The 13,718-nt window shown below is 43.8% G+C and overlaps 1 protein-coding gene across 7 annotated transcripts in view; it reads left to right on the top strand.

Annotated features, from left to right (window-relative positions):
- PUM2 (pumilio RNA binding family member 2) overlaps positions 1-13,718 on the top strand; it is a 4,949,642-nt gene that overhangs the window by 3,591,803 nt on the left and 1,344,121 nt on the right. The window lies entirely within an intron of this gene.

Raw genomic sequence — 13,718 nt, 5'->3', positions numbered from 1 at the left:
CTTTTATATTAGTTATCTATGAATGTAAATGTGTGTGCTAAATTAGAGCTGTGATTAACGTGTTTTGACAGTGCCTTTAAATTATTTTATTATTGGTCCTGTGGTTAATAACATTTTAAAAAAGGCTAATATATGGTGGGAAGTTACTCTGAAGAAGTCTTACAAATTGTCTGAATGAAGTGCTCATTAACTTCAACAACTTTTAATTTTAAGTATGTTGAAGTATTTTCCTTGGGTGTGTAACTGCCATCCATTTCACTTTTGTTTTATTTTTTCTCTGGATTCTTTACTACTACATTTTGTCATGTACTCTTTGAAGTGTTCTTATGACTACAGATGCTGTATCCAGTGCAGCTTCTGCTGGGTAAGATTTAGAGGATGTGCTTGGATGTTCTTCGTGTTTCACTGTTGCAGTCATCACATTTGGGTTGTCTGCTTGCAGGTAGCCCTCAGTCGGCCTGATTATCAAAGTCTTGGGTCCTGCGTCGGTTGCTGTCTCATCTTCCATGACGTCAGGTAGTCAGTGGTATAAAACATGCAGCCGACGCCATTACATCAGTCTTTCTTGCCGTGCGGTGCCCGAAGCAGTTCGCAAGTGCCGGTCGGCCGACTCCTAAAATTTTCGTTTTCGAGTTTCAGATCCAAAGTCTTCAACTAAGCTTAGTACCCCGTTGGGGAACCTTTTTCTTGCTCTAAACCTATGTCAGTAAAAGTTAACAATTGTATTTCTTGTGGAAAACAAATACCTCATAAAAATTTTCATTAGTACTGCATTCCTTGTTTAGGAAGCAGAAAGTTGCCAAACAGGAACAAAAGGATGAGCCACTTCACAGTAAAAAAAAAAATTCTGGACTGTATTGAAGAAAATAAAACAAATGATCAGCGCTTTCGTCCTGACCACTTCAGAACTTCATCAGATAATGAATTAATTTACACAAACCATTTATATAGTACAGAGGAAACTGGGTAAAACAATCATTAAAAGTTAATAAGTTATTAAACATGACACACCCCCTTAAAGAAAAATGATGTTAAAACCATGCTTTATATAATAAAACTGGTTAAATGCATAAATAAATGTGGAAAATTCAAATTGTATTTTAAAAACATAATAATATATATAATTTAATAATACAGAAGAAATATAATTAAAAAAAAAACACTCATCTTTCTAAAGCTTATAGTTTCAACAGAGAGCTAATGGAAATGTGTTCATTTAGGCCTGGCCAACTTGATGCATTTGAGACACAGTTGCCAGTAAACCTCTCTCCTTTCTAACAAAAGTGACCAGGCACCACCTCAAGGTTCTGTTTTAATATTATCAGTGACAGTGAAGTGAAAAGAGTGACCAGTATTTTCCATAATGTGTTTACTAAGTGCATTTGTATCTTTTTTTATTTTATATCATACAAATGTTCGTAAATTTGTTTTTTTAATTTATGGTCAGTTTTTCCAATGTAAAAACAGCTGCAACAGTTACATAGGGTACAATAAATAATCCTTTCAGATCCACCGTTAAAGTTTTGATGTAATTTCACTTTAAAGTTGTTTATCAGAAAAATGCTCCCTTCCTTAATGTGTTTGTAATATTTACATATGCCACACTTTTTCATGTGCCCAACATTATTCACTCCCTGTGGTTTCATTTCAAAAATGTTTTTTTAAGTTTCTGCCTTTCTTGAATACTATGATGGGGTGTAAATCAATGAAAGGTCTAATGGCTTTCTCTTGGTTTAGAATGGTCCAATTATTTCCAAGATTTTCCTTAATGCAAAACTGTCATTGGTATATATAGTAATAAAAGAGGTCTTATAATCCCTTTTAAGTTCTTGATTCTGCGCACTTATAGACTGGGTAAAATTATTGGTATTGGTGATGATGTTATCAGTGTCTGTTATTAAGGGGCTAAAATGCCCCCTCTCCCTTTTATTTACTACCTCTACCATAATGTCAATAATAAACTTGCACAGGTAGCCTCTTCTTGAAAACATGGTTATTAAATTGTCACATTCGCTAAGGAAATCATCCATATCAGATCCATTCGGGCCGCCCTCACAACGTGTCCCTTTCCAATAGTTTTTTTCTGTTTCATTGGATGTGTACTTGAAAAATGAAGTAAGGAGTTTGAATAAGTTTCCTTTCTGTATATTTTTGAAACAAATTTGTTGTTGGTGTGACCTTTAGTGAGAAGAACATCTAGGAAAAGGCACCTGGTCCACACTATAGTTGTGTGTGAATTTCAAGAAAGTGACGGTGGAATTCATGTACGATATTAAGTCTGCTATATGTTCTGGGGGTCCATCCCACAAAATAAGCATATCGTCCAAAAAACTGGTGTAGCATTTTACATACTTAAACATTGAACTGTTGAACAAAAATTCCTTTTCTCACTGGGTTACAACAGTGTTTGCATATAGACCCCCACATGAGGAACCCATTGCTACACCCTCCTGTTGCAAATAGATTTCATGAGTAAAGAGAATAAAGTTGTTTTTCAATACAGAGTTCAAGTAGGTGTGCATATACGTGAACTTTGTTGTGCTCAATGCCTTTTTCATATAAGTATTCTGAAAACCATTCTAAACCTGTATTATGTGGAATGACAGAGTATAAGTCTTTGATATCGATGGTTATAAGGACATAATGGGTTTGAAATGGAGTGCTGTTGATTATATGTAATAAACTCCATGAGTCCTTACATATTTGGATTTCAGAAAAGACCAGATGCTCATTGTGTTTCACTGTTGCAGTCATGACTCTAGGGTTCTCCCCTGCCGGCAGGCAGCCCTCGGTCGGCCAGAATCCCAAAGTCTGGGTCCGGCGTCGGCTGTTCAGCCATGCTCCCTGACGTCAGAGCGCCAGGAGTACAAAGCTGACAGCCGACGCCATCTTCTCCAGTCTTTCTTGCCGTGCGGTGATAGCAGTTCGCATTTGCCGGTCGGCGGACTCCTGACTAATTTTACTGATATACTTCGGTCCGAAGACTTTCTTCTCCACTCAAAGCTAAGTACCCCGTTGGGGAAACTTTTTTCTTGCTCCACTCCGATGTCAGAAAAAGTTAATTGTATTTCATGTGGGAAGCAAATACTTCATAAGGATTTTCATTCTTACTGTATTCCTTGCTTGGGCCCTGACCACGACGTAGCTAGTTGTCGGTTTTGTGCTAGATTCAATCAGCGTACAATTATGCGAAGGTACGATTTTGCTTTTCACTACTTCGGTAGGCGCTTTAACTACAAAATGTCGGATACGGTCCCGGCTACCGGAGTTCATAAACGTCGCAAGGATAAAGACAGGCCTCCAAGGTCCAAATCTGATGATAGCGCACAAGCAGAGCCAGCTTCAGGTTCGGCCGTCAGTGAGGCGCTTTTGCAGCCCCTGTCGTCGGCCATTTCAGAACAGACAGCCGAAACGGATTCTCATGAGGAGCCAACCAGGCCTTTAAATATTTCTGTTGCAGGACCTTCGGACAGTGCTCCTTCGGATGGGTCCGGAGCCGCTGTGCAGGTACCGGCTTCCAAAGGGGTTTTCAGACCTACTCAGCTACTAATAAAGGCAAAGACTCCTTCAAAATCAATGACTTCTACACAGGCTTCTTCTGTACCGGCTCCCAAGTCACAGAAACAGTTACTCAAAATGGCAGAGGATTTACTTACTATGATTAGGGGTTCTCATCCCCCTCCAGACAAAAGGCCAAGGCAGGATATTTCTTATGATTCCTCTGATCAGGCTTCTGTTTCCTCAGTTTCTTCTTCTGATCAGGAATATTCTTTCCCTCCTTATGAGGATTCTGATGCTGAAGAATCCATTCCTTCAGCTTCTCCCCCTGAGGATTTATCTTTTGGGGAAACTTTGCATGAAATGAGGGAACATTTCCACTGGGAAGGACAGGAGTATTCGGAATCCAAGAAAAGGCTGAGGGAATTTATTATTCTTCCCCAACATAGACCCCTCGCTATTCCTCCTGTTTTGGATATTGTGGATGATGCCTTTTCGGAGGCTAACTTAACCCCTGATTCTTTTCCTCCTGCTTCTGTGAAACCTGATAGATATTACAGAGTTCCTGATTCCCATCAGTTTTTATACAAGAACCCTTCTGCTGACCCTGAAACTATTTCTCAGGGTCCTAAGGGAGCTAAGGCCACTTCTGCCAAAAATCCTACTCCTACTGAAAAGGATTCTCGATCCTTAGAAAGATGGGGCAAAAAGGTGTACACTTCTGCTACTTTGTCCATTAGGGCTTTAAACTGTCAGTTTCATATGTTCAAATACCAGCAATTTCTATTGTCTGTTTTAAAACAAAAGCTTACTTCCATTTCTGCCTGTGCAGAGGATAAGGAATTACATGACTTATTGCATGCCACTGAACAGGTTGGGTAGCATGGTTTACACTGTGGATTTGATGCCTTGGAGGCTTCTTGTAGGGCTGCGGCCTCTGGCACAGTCATTAGGAGGCATGCATGGCTAAAGGAACAAAATTTACCTGAACAGGTAAAGGCAAAATTATTGGATGCTCCTGTTCAGCCTAATGTTTTGTTTGGATCGAAAGCTGAAGAGGTGATTAAAAAGTTGGAGGATAAGGCAAAATCAATGCAAACAGTTAAAGGTTTCTTACAGGTAAAGCCTCCTAGATTTAGCAGGAATTGGCCTTCGAAAAATTGGTCCTTTCCCACTTCAGACAGGCCTCAGAGGGGTAGATATAGACGTTCCAGAGGGAGACCTCAATCACAAGCTGCTTATAGACCAAGACAGTGGACTGCTTCCACCCCTAGGGGAGGAGAGGACAGGTCACAATCTCAAAGGAAACAAACTCAATGACTCCCTCTGTGGGGCTACAGGAATTTCTTCCCTGGAAGCCCCTCTCTGAGGAAAACTCTCTCTTTTTTATCAAAATTGGACTCAAATAATCCAAGACAAATGGGTTTTAGATGTGGTTTTAAGAGGTTACAAATTCCATTTTCATTGCCAAGGCCAAGTGGATGGCCAGACCTTCCAAAACATCAATGGATGGAGGCCTTAAACCAGGTGGAAGCTCTTTTGGCTATGAATGCCATAGAACTGGTTCCTCTTTCAGAGAGGGGAAAAGGGTTTTATTCAAGGTTTTTTCTAGTCCCAAGGAAGCAAAACTCATGTAGACCCATTCTGGATCTGTCGGACTTGAACACCTTTCTAGAGATTCCAAAATTCAAGATGCTTACTCTACAGCAGCTACTTCCAATGCTGTCCAAAAATGCATGGATGGTATCTTTGGATTTAAAGGAGGCATATTTACACATTCCCATCAGGCAGGATCGCAGAAAATACCTCAGGTTCATAGCCGGATCGAGGCACTTTCAATTCTCTGCGCTGCCCTTTGGATTATCTACTGCTCCCAGGGTCTTCACCAAATGCCTGGCTCCAGTAGTAGCTTACTGCAGACTCAAGGGAATTCAAATTTACCCTTATCTGGACGATTGTCTAATTCAGGCAGACAGCAAGGATGTCTTACTCCAGCATCTAGAATTTGTACAGAACCTCCTCAAGTTCCTGGGATTCTCTGTAAACATAAAAAAGTCCAATTTGACACCATCACAACAGATAACTTTTCTGGGTGCTCTTCTAAACACCACAACCCAGATGGCATTTCTGACATCCGAAAAACAATTACAGCTGGCTTCAACTTTCAAAACCTTGGCAACTTTAACTCAACTATCTGCAAGGAAATTCCTGCAGGCTTTGGGTTACATGGCCTCCTGCATCCTTCTCGTACCATATGCAAGACTACACATGAGGAAAATACAGTGGTACCTAAAAAGTGTATGGTCTCAGCATTGCCACAGTTTAGACATACTGATCTCCGTCCTTCCTTGCCTTCAAAAGGAATTTCTTTGGTGGTCCAGGGCATGTGCTCTAAACAAAGGGAAACCCTTCTGTCTGCCTCCTGCCACTCAGATTCTAACCACGGACGCCTCGAATTATGCTTGGGGAGCCCATTTTCAGGGCAACTGTCTGCAGGGCCTTTGGACAAAGGATCAGAAGCACCTGCATATCAATTTAAAGGAAATGTTAGCCGTTCAGAAAGCTCTGTTGGCCTTCAGGAATCTTTTACAACCAGGACAACTACTAATACGGACAGGCAACACCACAGTTATGTGGTACATAAACAAGCAAGGGGGATCTCATTCCTACCCCCTTTGCAGACTAGCCATGGATCTATGGAACACAGCTCTAGCTTGCAAACTGGATCTTCAAGCTCAGTTTCTACCAGGGAAACAAAACTTCCTGGCAGACAGTCTGAGCAGAAACCTTTCGGATCCACACGAGTGGATGCTAGACACCAAAATTTTCAGGATGATAGCAGTCTGGGGATGTCCTCACATAGACCTCTTTGCATCCCATCTCAATCATCAACTACAGAATTTTTGCACCAGGACTTTCCACAGAGAAGCTTGGAAAGTGGATGCCCTGTCATTTAGTTGGAGGAACCTCTCGGGATATGCCTTTCCGCCTCTTCCTCTTCTTCCACGGGTCTTATTGAAGATAAAACAGGACAAGCCCAAGATGATAATCTTGCTGGCTCCAAATTGGCCTCGGCAGTTTTGGTATCCTACTCTAAAAAACCTATGTCTGGAGCCCCCTTGGGTATTACCTCAGTCTCCGAACCTTCTGTCCCAACATCAGGGTCAGGTTCTACACTCTCATGTCAGAACTCTCAGCCTGACGGCCTGGTTAATCCAGAGCCTTTGATTTCTTCTTTCCTACCCAAGTAAGTTATGGATGTCATTTTAGAAGCCGGACGTCCTAGCACTAGAAAATCTTATGCAGGAAAATGGAAAAGATTTTGTTCCTGGATGCAGGCTCAGGATTCTGATCCTCTTCTTCCTAACATTACCTTAATTTTACTTTACTTGACAGATCTCTTACATAAGGGTCTCTCTTTCTCTTCCATTAAGATACATGCCTCTGCTATTTCTGCTCATTATAATACAGACCCTCCCATCTTTTCCCACCAGCTCATGAGACAATTTCTCAGAGGAGCTAAGAACTTAAGACCTCCTAGATCTCCTCCCATTCCTGCTTGGGATCTCAACTATGTTTTGGAAAAACTAACCTTGCCTCCTTTTGAGCCTGCTGCCACTTCTGACATCAAGTTTTTATCTTGGAAAACAGCTATCTTGTTAGCCCTAACCTCTGCCAGGAGAGTTTCAGAGTGACAAGCTCTTATGGCCGCGGAACCTTATATTATTTTTCATCAAGACAGAGTATCTTTGAGGACTAATCCTACCTTCATGCCTAAGGTGGTTTCCAAAGTGGCTTTAAATCAAACTATCCACTTGCCAACCTTTTTCCCCACTCCTCAAAATAAAGGGGGAAGGATCTTACATTCCTTGGATGTACACAGACAACTACGTTTTTACCTGGACAGAACCAAAGACATCAGCAAATCAGAACAATTGTTTGTTTCTTATGCTTCAAGTTCCCAAGGTAAAGCCATTTCAAAACAGACCATTTCTAAATGGATTGCTCATGGAATCAGATTTTGTTATTCACACCATGGAAAGCAAATCCCAGGGAGTCTACGGACTCATTCCACCAGAGCTGCTGCCACTTCTGTGGCCTTCCTCAGGGGAGTTCCTACCAAAGACATTTTGGAAGCTGCAACTTGGAGTTCAGTGCATACTTTTTCTAAGCACTACAATCTACCTCTCTACTCTAAGTCTAGGGCAGGCTTTGCCTCTGCAGTCTTGCAGGGCCTTTTAGCTGCCCCTTCCTCTTTATGACCACCTCCCTTTCTTTCAGCTTTGGGATTCTACCCTACAGTCATGACTGCAACAGTGAAACATAATGAACATAGTACAGTTGTGTACACCTACCATAAATGTAGATGTTCGAGTGTCTTCACTGTTGCTGTCTGGGTTTCCCTCCCTCCTGTCCTCTCTTATTTTTACTTTTCACCATTCTTCTGAGGTGTATTTGCAAAGGTTTTGGGACCTTTTTCATTTTGGGACTCCTGACATCTGGGGCAAGAAAAACTGGGGAAGATGGCGTCGGCTGTCAGCTTTGTACTCCTGGCACTCTGACGTCAGGGAGCATGGCTGAACAGCCGATGCTGGACCCAGACTTTGGGATTCTGGCCGACTGAGGGCTGCCTGCTGGCAGGGGAGATCCCTACAGTCATGACTGCAACAGTGAAGACACTCAAACATCTACATTTATGGTAGGTGTACACAACTGTACTTTCTTTAAGCCTAGTGTCTAAAAGTTTTGCAAGAGGGTGGGTGATGGAACCTTTTGCGTCCACAATGGGTCTCATAGTTGGTTGGTACACATCCAATGAAACAGAAAAAAGCTATTGTAAAGGGACAGTTTGAGAGGGCGGCCCGAATGGTATCTGATGTGGATGATTTCCTTAGCGAATGTGACAATTTGAAAGCCATGTTTTCAAGAAGAGGCTTCCCGTGCAAGTTTATTACTGACATTATGGTAGAGGTAGTAAATAAATGGGAGAGAGGGCATTTTAGCCCCTTAATAACAGACACTGATAACATCACAAATACCAATAATTTCACCCAGTCTATAAGTGTGCATAATCAAGAACTTAAAAGGGACTATAAGACATATTTTATTACTATATATGCCAATGACAGTTTTGCATTAAGGAAAATCTTGGAAAAGAATTGGACCATTCTAAACCAAGAGAAAGTCATTAGACACTTCATTGATTCACACCCCACCATAGTATTCAAGAAAGGCAGAAACTTAAACATTTTTGAGATGAAACCAAAGGGAGTGAATAATGTTGGTCACATGAAAAAGTGTGGCATGTGTAAATATTGCAAACACACTAAGGTAGGGGGCATTTTTCTGATAAACAGCTTTGAAGTGAAATTACATCAAAAATTTAACTGTGGGTCTGAAAGGATTATTTATTGTGCCCTATGTAACTGTTGTAGCTGTTTTTACATTGGAAAAACTGATGGTAAATTAAAGAACTGAATTTACGAACATTTGTATGATATAAAATCAAAAAAAGATACAAATGCACTTAGTAAACACATTATGGAAAATACTGGTCACTCTTTTCACTTCACTGTCATTGACATTATTAAAGCAGAACCTCGATGTGGTGCCTGGTCACTTTTGTTAGAAAGGAGAGAGGATTACTGGCAACTGCGTCTCAATGCATCAAGTTAGCCAGGGCTAAATGAAGACATTTCCATTAGCTCTCTATTGAAACTAAAAGCTTTAGAAAGATAAGTGTTTTTTTTTTTTCAAATTTTATATTTCTTCTGTACTATTAAATTATATATTTTATTATGTTTTTAAAATACAATTTGAATTTTCCACATTTATTTATGCATTTTAACGAGTTTTCATTTATAAAGCATGTTTTTTACATGATTTTTCTTTAAGGGGGTGTGTCATTTTAAATAACTTATTAACTTTTAATGATTGATCTGAAGTAGTTAACTTCATTTGTGTAGCAACCTTTGAGAATCGGATCCGACCTTGGGTCCGAGCCGGCAGTTTTCAACAGCTTTAGATCCGAGCTCCAAGCTCCTCCCCCTACCCATAATCCCCTGCCAACCCTAACTGACCTCGGATCTAGTTTGCCGCGGTTTCGTTCAGCAGCTTGATCCTGAGTCTCCTGGTGTTCTCGTCTCTTCGTGAGAAAAAAATTTTACTTTTTTCTGTAATTTTTGGTGTGAGAGTGTGTTTAACCCCTTATAGTCTAAACTCTCTTAGTTTACCTTAATTCTAGTAATCCTTCCCCTACCTTCGTGGTTCCGTCAGTGTTGTGTGTGTGTGTGTGTGTGTGTGTTTGGGGCCTTGTGTGTGTAAGTTACTTTCTCAGTATGTATGAGGCCCCAAAGTTAATGTTCTCTAAGTGCACCGAGTGTGGCCATAAGGGAAGCGGGTGTTTAGTTCAGCGACCTTCTCGGTGAGGTCACTGAGCTACATGGCACAAGTGCTCCGACTGCAGTGGGACCTTATTAAAGAGTACGCTGCGTCGCCCCCCGAGTCCATGTCAGCGGAGGACAAACAATTGCACTCCACCCGGATGGCCACTCTACGATCCATATCTAACACCTCTATGCGACTTCTGTCTCATGCCACAGAAGGAGCAGCTAGAGCCGGTGGAGCGGGCCTTGTTATGAGACATCAGGCCTGGCTCCGACACTGTGATTTCGCGGAACCCTTCAAGGCATCATTCGCTAATGCCCCTTTTGATGGTTCTGCCCTCTTTGGCAAAACCATGCGAGATACCTTTGTCCAGAGCAAAAAGGACGGGAAGACGTTGTCTGCTGTCGGAGTCCGCTTCTCTGCTCCCCAGAGGTCCTTTTCTAAGAACCGAAAGGGACAGATGAAGATGTGGTTCCAGAAGTCGCAACAGTCCCGTTCCGGACTCCCAGCCCTTCCGCGGCAGAGGAGGGCAGGGTGGACGCCACCCTAGAGGCAGAGGGGGCCCGTGTAACTTTGGATCCAGAGAGCCCTTCTCGGACTAACCCACGCAACACCCCTGAGGGGTTGCCCGACTGCTCCACTCTGGAGGCAGTTGGGGGGCATTTCTCGAAGCACCCAGCAGCTTGGGAGTCCATCACAACAGACCGCTGGGTGCTTCGCATCATATCCAGAGGATACCAGATTCCCTTCTCTCATTACCCACGCAGCCCTAGATACCTCCCCGATGTCCCACCCGATCAGAGGGAGGCCGCAGCAATGGAAATCCAACATTTTCTGGGAAAAAGAGCCATCCAACACGTCCCCCCCCAGACCAGTGCGGGTCCTGGTTTTACTCCAGGTTCTTCTTGGTGCCAAAAAAGACTGGGGACTTGAGACCAATCCTCGACCTTTCTTCCCTGAATCTGTCAGTAACCAAAGAGAAGTTCCGCATGGTCACTCTTCAGTCTATTCTCCCCCTCTTACTGGAGAACGATTGGATGTGCTCTGTAGACCTCAAGGATGTGTACTACCACATTCTGATGGACAAGCGATCCAGGAGGTTCCTCCGCTTCCGGCTAGGAGCCAGTCATTACCAATTCAGGGTCCCCCCCTTTGGTCTCACCACAGCCCCCAGGGTGTTCACCAAAGTGTTAGCAGTGATAGCGGCCCACCTGAGGCTCCAGGGAATTCAGGTCTTCCCATACCTGGACGACTGGCTCCTGACCGCCCCGACAAGGCATCTACTCTGTTCAGCCAGAAACTACTTTCTCCGTCTAGCTCCCCGGCTGGGGGTCACTATCAACATAGAGAAGTCGTCTCTTACTCCGACTCAGATTATAGACTTCATAGGGGCCAGATTGGACACAAACAAGCTCCTAGCTTTCTTGACCACAGACCGGCTACTATCCCTGAGGCTACATGTGCAGGCCATTCTACAATCTCCAGCTCCCCCGGCGGAATTGGTCCTGAGGGCTCTTGGCTCGATGGCGGCAGCGATCAACCTATTGCCAATGGCACGTTTGAACATGAGGGTCTTACAATGGACCCTCCAGGTCCAGTGGTCCCTTCTTCACTACTCTCTGAGCCATCCCATCCCCCTCAGCAGGGCCTGCAAGAGGGCCCTCCTATGGTGGCTCCAATCTCCAGACCTTCAGCAAGGACGCCCCTTTTCTTTGACCCCTCCTGTAGCCACGGTGACCACGGATGGCTCCCGCCTGGGGGGGTGTTCAGGCAGGACAGTCCAAGGCACGTGGGACCTCTTGAAGATCTCTGCATATCAACGTCCTAGAGATGAGGGCAGTGCTGTTAGCGTTGCAAGCACTTCAGGGCCTTCTTCCTATAGGAACGATTTCGATTCAGACGGACATGTCGGTTGTCTGGTACATCAACAAACAAGGGGGAACCAGGTCTTACCCACTCTGTCGAGAGGCCATGAGAGTGTGGGAATGGGCTGTCTCCACCAACCGCTTTCTCATAGCAACGCACATTCCGGGATGGTCCAACATCCTAGCGGACAAACTAAGTCGCACCATCCTGTTACCATACGAGTGGTCTCTGAATCCCGAGATAGCGAATCGGATCTTCGCCAAATGGGGTCAACCCTGTTGCGATCTCTTTGCCTCTCCCTCGAACACAAAATGTTATGACTACTTCGCACTGATTTCCCCCTCCGGGGAACCCCCGAGAGACGCTCTGGTGCATGCTTGGCCTCCCGGTCTTCTTTATGCTTACCTTCCTCTTCCTCTAATGCTGAAGTTTCTTCAGAAAGCCAGTCGGTTGGGGAGCAGGATAATCCTCATTGCCCCGTTTTGGCTTCGTCAAACCTGGTTCCCTTACCTTTGGTCTCATCTCATGAATCCTCCTTGGATTCTGGATCCCCATCTGGATCTAATATCCCACCCCCTAGATCTCCCAGTCCCGAACCTGGACAACCTCAAGCTCACGGCTTGGCTGCTCCAGTTCCACTCATGGCTAGGACTCCCGGTATCTCTTCCCCAGTTAAAACCATTCTAGTAGCTGCGCACAAGCCTTCTACTAGAAAGATCTATAGCAGCAAATGGAAACGTTTCTCCATTTGGGCAGAACGCAAAAATTTGGATCCTTTTACAGCTCCTCTGCCCGCTGTATTAGACTTTCTGTCAGGACTGTTTCATCAGGGAGCTAGTTCCTCCACAGTCAAGGTCCAACTAGCAGCTATCTCTCATTATCACGTTGGAAATGGATTGGGCTCTTTGATCACCACGAAATTGTGTAAGACCTTTTTGAAGGGCACCTCTTTGCTCAGACCTCCAGTGAAGGAAGTTGTCCCTCCTTGGGATTTAACGTTGGTGCTTCAGGCCTTAGCTCCCCCATTTGAGCCTGCAGCCTCCATAGATCTTAAATTCTTATCATGGAAAACGGCCTTTCTTGTCGCTTTCACCTCGGCTCGAAGGGTCTCTGAACTACAGACCCTATGTGTAAAACCCCCTTACTTGACCTTTCACAAGGATGGAGTTTACCTCAGGACCAATCCCTCCTTTCTTCCCAAGGTTGCCTCTGAGTCAAATATTAACCAGTCCATCAACTTACCGGTCTTTTTTTCCTAACTACCATAACAAAGGGGAATACAAATTACATTCTTTGGATGTGCATAGACAACTTCGCTTCTACATCCACAGGACATCTGTTCATAGGAAATCTGACCAGTTGTTAGTCTCCTTTGCCAAATTTAACTTGGGTAAACCTGTATCAAAAGTCATACTCTCTAGATGGATTTCACAGTGCATCCTTTTAGCATACGACAGTTCGGGCAGGCCCGCACATCAAGGAGTCCATTCCCACTCTACTCGATCTATGTCTACCTATGCGGCTTTCACAGCTAGAGTTTCTTTGGATGATGTTTGCTCGGCAACTTGGGCTTCATCTCATACTTTTATCAATCACTACAAATTGGACATTACGTCCAGAGGGAGAGCTTCCTTTGGCTCTGCAGTGCTCCGGAACTTCCTTCCATAAAGGCCGCCCAAGGTTCAGGTAGCTGGGGACTCTGTCCCAAAGGTTGCTACACAAATGAAGTTAACTACTTCAGATTAAGAAGTTATGTACTCACCATAACGTTCCATCTGAATAGGTAAACTTCATTTGTTAGCAACCATCCCTCCCTCCTGCCCCCTCACTTGCAAATGTTCTCATACTCAGGTCCATGGGTTTTACCCATTTATCTTGGGATTAGTCATTGCTAGCAGTTTTCTGCTGTTGGGCAAACTTGATCTGAGGTCAGTCAGGGTTGGCAGGGGATTATGGATAGGGGGAGG

Source organism: Protopterus annectens, chromosome 1.part0 (assembly GCF_019279795.1).
Source record: "Protopterus annectens isolate FY-2018-M chromosome 1.part0, PAN1.0, whole genome shotgun sequence".
NCBI lineage: Eukaryota > Metazoa > Chordata > Ceratodontiformes > Protopteridae > Protopterus > Protopterus annectens.
Note: the sequence above shows the minus strand (reverse complement) of the source record. Positions and strands in the feature narration are given on the sequence as shown.